The 11,304-nt window shown below is 47.5% G+C and overlaps 1 protein-coding gene across 2 annotated transcripts in view; it reads right to left on the reverse strand.

The window, feature by feature from the left end:
• The window catches only part of PTAFR (platelet activating factor receptor), a 37,692-nt gene extending 28,737 nt beyond the window's left edge, over positions 1 to 8,955 (reverse strand). Inside the window, exon 1 of one of the 2 annotated variants that reach the window (XM_037057157.1) lies at positions 8,675 to 8,955. The gene's annotated coding sequence lies outside the window, so the exon portion shown is untranslated. Of the gene's footprint in view, positions 1 to 8,158; positions 8,336 to 8,674 lie in introns of those variants that run through there. The other variant, XM_037057158.1, reaches the window with a different exon arrangement.
• Between the last annotated feature and the right edge of the window lie 2,349 nt (positions 8,956 to 11,304).

Raw genomic sequence — 11,304 nt, forward strand, 5'->3', positions numbered from 1 at the left:
TGGGCTTTCGGATCAGAGACTTGAATTCAAATCCAGACCACCACCAACTCTGTGTGAACTTGGAAAGAGGCAGTTTACTCCTCTGAGCCTCAGTTTTTTTCATCTGCAAACTGGGAATAATCATAAGTACCTCACTCTGTTGGGAACAATATGAAAACAAAAAGAGTAATGAAGATTGGAAAACACCAGCAAAACTGTCATTTTTACAGGCAATAAATTGCTCACGTAGAAAACTTAAAGCAATTTTCATGGACAAATTATTAGAACTAACATAAACATCAACAAGATTTCTGGATATAAAATCACTTCCAGTCTCCAAAACTGTGAGAAATAAGCATCTGTTGTTTATAAGCTAAATAAATAAATAAAATCAACATATAAAAAAATCAATGATGTTCCTACACATAACCAATAAACAGAAAACGTCATTTTTAGGAAGACACAATTTATAATAGCAAGGAAACTATCTGGGTAAATAATTTTTTGGAAGCCATGATGTGCAATTTCCTCTTGATTCAGTAAATCATAAAAATTGTTGAAAAATAATTAAAGAAGAACTACATGAATAGATAATGTAATACATTTATGCATGAGACCGTCAATATCATAAAACTATAAGTTCCTCCCAATTTAATGTGAGTTCAGTGCCAGTCCAATCTAAACCCCGACAGATGTTAATAAAGCTGGTGGAATAAAAATTACATAAATAGAGCCCTGGCTGGTGTAGCTCAGTGAATTGAGCGTGGGCCTGCGAACCACATGATCGAGGTTCAATTCCCAGTCAGGGCACATGCCGGGGTTGCAGGCCAGTTCCCAGCAGGGGACTCATGAGAGGCAACCATACATTGATGTTTCTCTCCCTCTCTCCTTCCCTTCCCCTCTAAAGATACATAAATAAAATCTTTAAAAAAATTTTTTAAAAATTACATAAATGGAGCACTTGGAAAAAAAACAGTAGATTATTCAAGGAAATTTAGTAAGCTTATCCTAAAATTCCAAATGAAAAGTCAAAGATTCAAAACCAGCCAAGATATTTTTGAAACAACAGGATATATGAACAATCAGGGCACACCACAGGATTTTCCCCATCATATATTAAGTCTTATTATAAAGTGGCAGTGGGGAACTTCTGCCAAGGTGGAGGCATAGGTGGAAACACTGTGCCTTCTCCCACAACCAAGTTTGAATACAACAAAGGTTTGGAGAACAAGGACACACCCAAAGACCCAAAAAACTGAGTTATACGGGAGTCCGACAACTACGAACCGTTCAACGGGGATGGTAAGAGAGACGGAGCCAGCAGCGGAGCTGGGTCGGGCAGGACAGATCCCCTGACTTAGGCGCGCAGGCAGACGAGAACCAGTCAGGGTGTGGGGCAGACTGACCCCGGTCGCACATTCGCGCACAGTGAGACGGACCACGCAGGCCCCAGGGGGCGAACCCAGTGGTAGAGGGCTGACGGCGGTGGTACACTCACGTGCAGTGGAACAAAACGCGTGGGTCTGGTGACGGTGGCAGCTGTGGTACCGGTGGGGGCTGTGGGGGCAAGCAGCAGACGGGATGCCATTGTTCCTCATTCACCCCGCCCCCACTTATAATATCACAGCTCAGCGACTTAGTTGCCCTACTCTGGTGAAAACCTAGGGCTCCGATCCTGCTGCTTAACAGGCACGAACAGCCCAAAAGATGGCGCAAGAAGAACTCAAAGTCCCAGAGCCAATAACTCTAAGCGACCAACAGATTGCCAGCCTCTCAGAAGCCCAATTTAAGACACTATTTATCAGGATGCTCACAGAATTGGTAGATTACAGTCACAAATTAGAGGAACATATGAAGGCTAAACTAATTGAAATGAAGGGAGATGTCCAGGAAACCAATAGCAATGGAAAGGAAACTGGGACTCAAATCAATGGAATGGACCAGAAGGAAGAACGAAACATCTGACCAGAAAGGAATGAAGAAATGAGAATTCAAAAAAATGAGGAGAGGCTTAGGAACCTCCAGGACATCTTTAAACGTTCCAACATCCGGATTATAGGGGTACCAGAAGGGGGAAAGAAACAGCCACGAGTGGAAAACGTATTTGAACAAATAATAAAGGAGAACTTCCCCAGTCTGGCAAAGGAAATAGACTTCCAGGAAATCCAGGAAGCTCAGAGAGTCCCAAAGAAGTTGGACCCAAGAAGGAACACACCAAGGCACATCATAATTACATTAGCCAAGACTAAAATGAAGGAGAGAATCCTAGAAGCAGCAAGGGATAAGGGGACAGTCACCTACAAAGGAGTACCCATCAGACTGTCAGCGGATTTCTCAAAAGAGACCTTACAGGCAAGAAGGGGCTGGAAAGAAGTATTCCAAGTCATGAAATCCAAAGACCTACAGCCAAGATTGCTTTATCCAGCAAAACTTTCATTTAGAATGGAAGGACAGATAAAGTGCTTCTCAGATAAGGTCAAGTTCAAGGAGTTCATCATCACCAAGCCCTTATTATATGAAATGCTAAAGGGACTTATATAAGAAAAAGAAGATGAAAAATATGAACAGTGAAAGGACAGCAAACTCACAGTTATTAACAACCACACCTAAAACAAAAGCAAACCAAGAGGACAGCTAGATCAGGAGTGGAACCATAGAAATGAAGAACACATGGAGGGTTAGCAACAGGGGAGTGGGAGGAGGAGAAGGGGGGAGAAGGCACAGAAAATAGCATAGAGGGTAGGTAGAAAATAGATAGGGGGAGGGCAAGAATAGTGGGGGAAATATAGAATCTAAAGAACTTGAGACACGTGGTTATAAACTAAGGGGGGGAGAATGGTGGGGGAGGGAGTGTGCAGGTGGAGGGGAATGAAGGGGGTGAATAGAACAACTGTAATGGTATACTTAATAAAATGTATTAAAAAAAGAAAATGAGGGTGAATATGTTTATGATCTAAAGGTAGAAAAATTTTTCTTAAGACATAGAAATTACAAACAACAAAGGGAAGTTGTATAAATCTGATCATATAAAATTTAAAACTGTGTATTTCAAAAAATACTACAAAGACAGTAAAGAGGCAAGTCACAGACCAGGAGAAGATATTTGCAAGATATGTATCAAAGAATTTTCAGGCATAATGTGATGTAAATTCCGACAAATTAATAACTTAAAGACAAGCCCAATTTTTAAAAATGGGTCAAAAAAGGAGCAGGCAATTCACAGAAGGAAAACGTCTTACGGCTGAGAAAGATAAAAATACAATCAATGTTTCAGGAATCAGCAGTTCATATTAAAACAAGCAACCACTAGACTGGGAAAATTAAAGTCTGCCAATTCCACGAACTGCAAAGGATGCAGAGCAACAGAAACTCTCAGGATGCTGCTAAGACGAGATTACAAATGGCACCACCATTTTGGAAATTAATTTCAAAATAAAGGTGAAAATATGCACATCCTTCCTAGGTACAGTTGCAATATTAATATATGTTTGTATGTGTCCACAGTATAGACATATTCTGTAAATACGTTAAAATGAACAGAACTACACATAACATAATAAACACAATTCTAAACTAAAAATGCCAGTTGCAGAAGGACAAATGGAGTACGATACTCTTCTTAAAACTTTACAACATTATTACTGTCATGGACACAGTAATATGCATCAATATATACAGGGAATATGCATCAATATATAAAGATAAATTCAGAATATAACTACCTCTGGGGAAAGAGAGAAGAGGCAGGGTTAGTGAGGTATGAGGAGGCTTCTATCACACATCTAATATGCTATCTAACTTGGCAGTGGGCACACAGCATGTGTTTTGTGTGTGTGTTGGTATGTGCACATGTGTGTATAAACATGAGTCTGTAATTAGCCAAAACAGTTTGCAGAGTGAGAAGTCAAAAGCACATGCCACATCATATACCAAGCTTTTATAAATTACAGTACTTAAGACAGGACAATATAAGCACAAACGGTGCAAATGAACAGGAATTCCGAAAGAGTCACTAGAGAGGAGGGGAATTCCTACAAAACCAGAGACTCCTTTCTTGGACGGCCAGCCCAGATGCTTGACAGCCTCGAATCCTCTCTTTGTTCTCACCGTTCTAACCTGTTTCTTTCTCAGACCCTCTCTCACTCTCGCTTTCTCTCATCCTGCCTCAGATTTGGGGGGTTTAAATCCCAACTCTCTGCCACTTAACAACTGGACCACCAGAGCCTCAGGTCCTTCATCTGGTAAGTGGGGGCAGCAGCCTCACCTCACAGTGGGATTAGGTCTGTCAAGGACAGTGTCTGGCAGCTAGTCCTCTCCTTTTCCTCTTTCTCTCCTTTTCTTCTTCTTCTCCCTCATTCTTTCCTGCCTTTGGCCAGGGCTGAGTCTTCCCTGCCCTCCCACTCCAGCCTGGGCACACTTTCTACAACAAAGTGAACACTGTTCAGGGGACAAGCCCCAGCTTGTAAGAGGGGTCATGTAAAAGGTAGCCTGCGGGGTATGGCCAAAGCCCACAGGGGTGAGACAACAGGGAGAAGACCCAGGCCTCCAGGCCAAGGAGCTCAAAGGCAGGGGACTCCCCAAGGACTTAGGACAGAAGAGGGTTGTGGATGGAAGGAGCCCTCGGAGCAAACAAGGACAGCTGCCTGGGCAGGGGGAAGGATGGGAGAGCCCCCGAGTCTGGACACTGTTCTTGGAGCCATTACCACTAGAACGCCCTATAACAGTTGTTAAAAAACCAGAGGTCTCACCCTGGCTGGTGTGGCTCAGTGGATTGAGCATCAGCCTGCAAACCAAAAGGTCACCAGTTCGATTCCAGGTCAGAACACATGCCTGGGTTGGGTTGTGGGCCAGGTCCCTGGTTGGGGGCTGTGCAAGAGGCAACCAGTCGATGTTTCTCTCCCTCTCATTATCCCTCCCTGTCCTCTAAAAAATTAATTAATTAATTAAAAAACATATGGGAAAAAAGAGGTCTCTAAGAGGTTAACTCAGGTTTCTTCCAGAGAGTGAAACTGGGCGGCTGGAGAACAGGATCAGAGGGCATCTCTTCACTGTGCATTCCTTTAGATCTACTGAACTTTGAATTTCGCCCATATGTTACCTCTAAAGACTAAATAATAATAATAATAATAATAATAATAAATTAAACAGGTGAACTCTGGTGTCAGACTTATCTATGTGTCGATCCCATTGCTACTTCCTAGCCATGGTGTGTGTGTTGGGTAGGTTTCCTAACCCCTCTGAGCCTATACGAAAACACAGCTATAAAATGAGGCTGAGTATCTACTTCACAAAGGTACTGTATAATCAAATAAGATAATACATACAAAAGCACTAAGCATGATATCTGACCCACAGCAGGCATGTGATGAGTGCTAGCAAGCTTTTTTTTCAATGTATGGTTGCCTCTTGTGCATCCCTTGCTGGGAACTGCATCCCCACTGGGTTCACAGGCCCGCGCTCAATCCACTGAGCTACACTAGCCAGGGCAGTGCTAGCAAGCTTTTTATGTTAACAGCTCGTGCTCGGTCCCAGGGCCCAGGAAGCAGCATGGAGCCCCTCCTACCATGCTCCAGGATGTGGCCAGGATCCCTGGCTCTGCTCCTGGGTGCCCCGCAATGGACAAGCAGGGCTGGGGTGTAGAAGAGGGGTGAGAATTGGGGATGGGTGTAGATAACTGGATCTAGCCTTTGCCCCAGCTAAGCAGTAGCTCCCCAGGACAATGGGGACCTGTTTGGGGGTGAGGGGAGTTTCTGGGATATGTACAGATGGTTGCATGAATGTGTGTGTGTGTCTATGTGGAGTAGGTTTGCCTGCAGTGAGCAAAGGGTCTTCCGTGGCTCTCAGTGTCTATCAGTACTATTGCCCAGGTTGTGTGTCTGTGAGGATGCGTGTTACATCCTGTTGTGTGATAGGCACCACATGAGGGGACTGTGTCAGTTGTGACAGTTTGTACATTATGTGTAGTGAAGGGTCATGGGTTGTATCAGTGGTTGCCAAAGAGTCTGTTGTGTGTTGCGTGTTTGTGGAGGGCCATGAATTGTGTGTGCAGGGAAGGAGGCTGTGCTCTGTGTGATGTGAAGGCATGCTGTGTCTGTTGGGGTTGTGTATGCTAAATGTCTCTGAGGAATGGAACAGCTGCTGTGTCTGTGAGTGATGAAGGGGGACTGTGTGTCCCTGAGTGGCTGCTGATGGCAGAGAAGTCAGATCTAACTCAGCTCCAGACCCTTCTAGAGCCTGACTAACCTCAAGAATGCTGAGAGGCAGCTAGACAGAACAGCCAGACACAACCCTGTCATCCAAGCCACCAGCCTCTTACCTGAGAAACAGCAGCAAGAGTAGTCTAGGAAGTGACCAAAAAGCTGAGGGGCTGTGGGGACCCCTGAGAGCATGTTTCCTGGAAGGCTTCTGAGGGAACTCAGGAAGCTGGGCAGGAATGAGGAGGAGGCAGAAGGCAGGCCCAGGCCTAGGTGTGTGACTCACCTTCCTCTCCGTTCCAATCCCAGTTCAGCAGCGGCAAGAAAAAGAACTAGGGGAGGCCTGCCTGCTGGCTGTGCTGAATGATCATGGCACAAGTCCTAGCTGCCAGCTGTCTGGGTGAGGCCCCAGTGCAAGGTCGTGGGGAATATTCACCTCCAGCCAGGGAGTCTCTCTCTCTCTCTGCATGTCAGCTCAGCCAACAACACAGAACTGGCCCCTCTAATGAGAGTGTCCTCTCTAGGAGGAAGAGGCGGGCCAGAGCTGGCAGAGGAGAGAGAAACTGGGTGTCAGAGAGGGAGGTGGGCAGTGACCTAGGAAAGTTCCTAGGCTTGCCCCCAGAACCCGAGCTTCAGTGGATATAGTGACATCTACAGTGAGCCCCGAGCTGATGGAAAAAGACCCAAAACTGCTTTCAGAAGATACCCCTAAATGAGGGGGCACACAGCCAATCTTGCCCACAGGTGATCACCACCCAATGGGCATGACACCATGACATAACCTACCCACAGGTGCCCCCAACCAAGGGAAGAGACAGCCCTGCCTTCAGGGATGCCCAATCTGCTGGGGACCAGAAGACCTGCCTTCTGGAGCTACCCCTGTCTGATGGGGAAACACAACCACCCCTCCCCTGAAACCCCAGTCGGAGGGAGAAGACCAACCCTTGCTCTGAGGAGGCCCATTGTCTGACTGAGCCAAAGGGCAATAGTTCTGCCCAAAGCCGAGGACTATACCCGGAGCTCCAACTTTGGGTGTTCTAAGCTGAAAGTTACTCCTTATCTCCACCTCCACCACCTGCTTGTGCCCCGTCCCCCCCGCCCCCCCAACACACACACCATTGGGCTGAGCAGGAAACACGGGTATTAGGCAAACCGGGAAAATGACATAAGCGGACATTCTCAAATAGCAACTCTAAGAATCCACCTGACCAGGATTGGACTGCTGCCTCTAGTCTTCAGCCTGAGCCCTCTGCTGTGCATCTCTGAGCCTGAGGTTCCTGGGTCAGTACCACTAGCACCTACTCTCTATTATACCTAGTGAGATGCCTGGTGCAAAGTAGAAACTCAGGAAATGAAATCACTTGATTTGCCCAAGCTCCTGCCTCGTGTCCCAGAATTGGGGCATCAAATCCTTTCTCCACATCAGTTGGAGAATCTGTTAAAAATGAAAGTTTAAAAAAGGCAATTTCTCATATTGCAGTTCAAGAGATTCTGATCCAGCAGTGCTGGTGGTGGGGCTACCAGTAAATGAATTTTTAACAAGCACCAAGGCGGCTGGCCCATAGAGCAGAGCAGGCTTGGAGGGACCCCAGAGGAAAAGCGGGGACTGGGGAAGGAGGGTTTAGTTACCTAAAGGCTCTACCCAGCTATGCTTACCTACACCTTCGCCTTAAAGAAGGGCTGCACCCTGAGCCACAAGGTGTGGTGAAGATATAGGCATCTCTGACAAAACCCCGAGCTCTACCCATCCCCTGCCTCATGGAGGACTGGCTCTCCCCACCTGCTGTTCCAGCACAGGCTGAGTTAACCTGGGAGGTTGTCAAAGTTCCAGCTGTCTCCCGACCCCCACCCTGAATCTGAATCTTCGGGGAGAGCAGAGAATGTCTTTTCAACATTTCCCCGGTGTCCTCAATCCTCTGCTCTTTCACCCAGTTCTTGGAACTGGGACCACCACACTGGAAGAGAGGAGCAGGAGAAGCACTCACTGTGCACCCAGCTGGTTTTCTGGGCTCCTTTACACACAGGACAAAAATAGTGAAGAGATGAGGAAGCTGAGGCTCAGAAGTTTCAAGACTTCAGTCTGTCTGACCTCAAACACAGGCCTGTTGCCTCCATCTGCAAGGTTTGTTCTTTTCACAATCAACAGAATATCATTAGAATTCGTAGAACAGGTAGTTAGTTCACCCTTGGTTTACCAAAGAGGAAGAAGCTAAAGCCCAGAGAGGGGAAATGACTCGCCAGGATCACAAAGGTAGTAAGTGGCAGAGCAGATCCTCAGTAAGGTGACTCCGAGGCCTTCTGCACCCGTTCCGTGATACCCAGGATCAGACATCTCCAGCCCCCAGCTCTGGTGGTGAGAAGTGCTTGATAACCTCCAGCAAGGGGGCAGATGAACCAGGTGCACTAGGATGACTATGACAATGGAGGATGGGGAGAGGAAATGGAGAGAGGTAAATCCTGCTTCATCGAGGTTCCACCCTCACCTGCAGGCCCAGACTCACCTGCAGCCTCCTGTGCACTTACTCCACTTTCACTGGGGCTTCAAGGAAACAAGAGCGGGCAGAGGTGGAGCCCCAGCCAGCTGCCGAGAGACCACAGCCCAGAGGGTAGGAGGTTGAGGGTGGAGAGGTTCAGGTGACTGGGTTGCCAAAGACCATGACTGATGCTTTTGGTGGTTAATTCCCACTTTACATATAAGGAAACAGAAGCTCCAGCATTGAAGTCTCTGGCCCAAATGCCAGGATTCTAACCTTACCTGTCTGACTCCTTCCACTTCTCCTCTGCCTGCAGTGGCCTCACAGGAAGCAGTTGGGTGCCCAGGGGGAGGAGGGGGTGGGGGTGCTGGCTATCTGCTGCATTATTCACAACAAACCACAGGAAGAGGAGTGACGAGGCTCACCCAGCCTTTCAGTCTCTCTGGACCCTGGCACCCCTCCAACCAGCCTTTCCTGCCCAGGGAGCCCCTTGACCTATTCACAGATGAAGGAGCTGGAGAAGCTGCCACCGACGGTCCCACCCTGGAGGGATGTTGACTAATGCTCCCTCAATTCCAAGCCCAGGGAGCCCCCTCCTCCCTGGCCCAGTGGTCGCTAAAAATATTGCTGAGCAGGGTTGAAAATGGGCTGGAAACCACTGCTAGCGTTCTGAGTGGGTCTGCAGCTAAAACATGCCTGCCGGGAAGGAAATGGGAAGGCTTTGATTATTCTGGGGAAATAGGATGTCATGATGAAACCCAAATTCCTAAGCATGACCTTCTGATTCACCTGGTCTCCTCTCAACCTGCTTCTCGGCTCCAGGGAAAAGCAAAGGACTTTCAGTTCCATGAGTGGGCTGTGCCCTTGCCTGAGTCTTTGCACACGCTGTTCCCTCTGACTGGAACATCTGTCCCTCAAGTCCTACCCTACCTGTGCCAGACACTTAAGTCTCCCCCAGCAGTCAATCTCCCTGTCTTTCTTCCTTGCCAACAAATCTTATGTGGCAACAGTAGATGCCAGCCACAAGGACAAGTCCTGGTCTACAACCTGCCCATTCTCCTTTGCAGTTTTCCCAAATTTATGGTTAGATGTTGCCACATGACCAGTGAGGTCTTTGGGGGAAAATCTGGCCTCACAGATGAATTCTTCCCACTTGGCAACTGGTGTGATGGGTGGTGCTGCCAACCTCCCATGGAACTATGCGACAATGAGATGACGAGGCCTTCCAGGGGACAGCGGGGAGGCACAGGAGGCGGCTGGGTCCCTGGTGGTACTCTTGAATCCATGACAGACACCTGAAAGTGCCTACCACCAGACGTATTCTGTAAGCAAATATTCCCCTATTTATTTACGCTAGATATTCCTTACAGCAAAAAAAATTCCTAACTGATGAACCGGCCTCTGGGTTCCAACTTTAAAAAGGTCACTTCCTTCAGGAAGTACTCACTGCTAAGGGAATGAAGGGCCCGCTCCTCAGAGCAGTGCGCACGCACCTTTCCTGGTCGCTCTGTCCATGCACTGTGTGCTCCACGGTGGGACACCGGCAGCAGAGGTCCCGTGGTGTCCACCACTTTCCTCCTACAGGCACATTCGTTGAGTGAATAAGCACACCCACCGCGGGTTGCTGGCACAACCTTGAGGGTGAAGCCTGGGCCCAGCCCGCACAGGCTTGCAGACAGTCAACCCTTGGCAACCACATAACCTCTAAGAGGTGGTGCGTGTGCACACATGCTGGAGTGAGGTGGTGTCAACTTGCCTGACAGAAGAGAGAGATGTTGCTCCTGACACAAGACAGTCTGAGTGACTTCGTGACAGGTGTCACCCGATAAAACAGTTCCCTCTCTATGCCTTGGTCCAACTTTAACCGCCCCACCCACCCTCAGGCTCTCCTTCATCAGGAGAGATGCACTCAGCTGCACCTGGAAAGACAGCAGGACACCCAAGCTTCTGTCCCCTCCCATAGACAAGCGAGTCCAAGTTGCAGTATCTCTTTTCCTCTTTTAAGATTTTATTTATTTTTAGAGAGAGGGGAAGGAAGAGACAAAGAGAGGGAGAGAAACATCGAAGTATAAGAGATACATCGATTGGTTGTCTCTCACACGCCCCCAGCTGGGGACCTGGCCTGCAACCCAGGCATGTGCCCTGACTGGGAATCAACCAGTTTTCTGGTTCACAGGCTGGCACTCAATCCACTGAACCACACCAGACAGGGCCAACGCTGCAGTATCTCTTGATACCACTGTCCCTTGTGATTATGCCTTTTCACCCATCTACAAAACATTGTAAAAAGTCTAATTTCAAGTCACCCCATTTCTTATATCCTCATATTTTAGGTGTCATCTCTCTATTTCTCACCGTATGTCCCTCCCCTGTCTCTCAGAATCAGCAGAACATCTGAGTATATACCATAAGCAGTGCGCTTTCACACATTATTTAACTCTCAAAATAATCAGCATCTTCACTGAACACAAAGAACATCAGCAACACCCACTGAGCGCCATGGAGCTTCCTTACATATGCCGTAGCCACTCCTCCCCAAAATGTGCCACAGTAACCTATGTTCCCATTTTGTAGATTAAAAAAAAAAAACAAGGTTTGGCAAGTAAGTGGTAACTCCAAAGGACTTCAGGGCTGGACCAAGCCAGACAAGGGACCCA

Source organism: Sturnira hondurensis, unplaced genomic scaffold (assembly GCF_014824575.4).
Source record: "Sturnira hondurensis isolate 20B ecotype Veracruz unplaced genomic scaffold, ASM1482457v3 Scaffold0009516, whole genome shotgun sequence".
NCBI classification, from domain to species: domain Eukaryota; kingdom Metazoa; phylum Chordata; class Mammalia; order Chiroptera; family Phyllostomidae; genus Sturnira; species Sturnira hondurensis.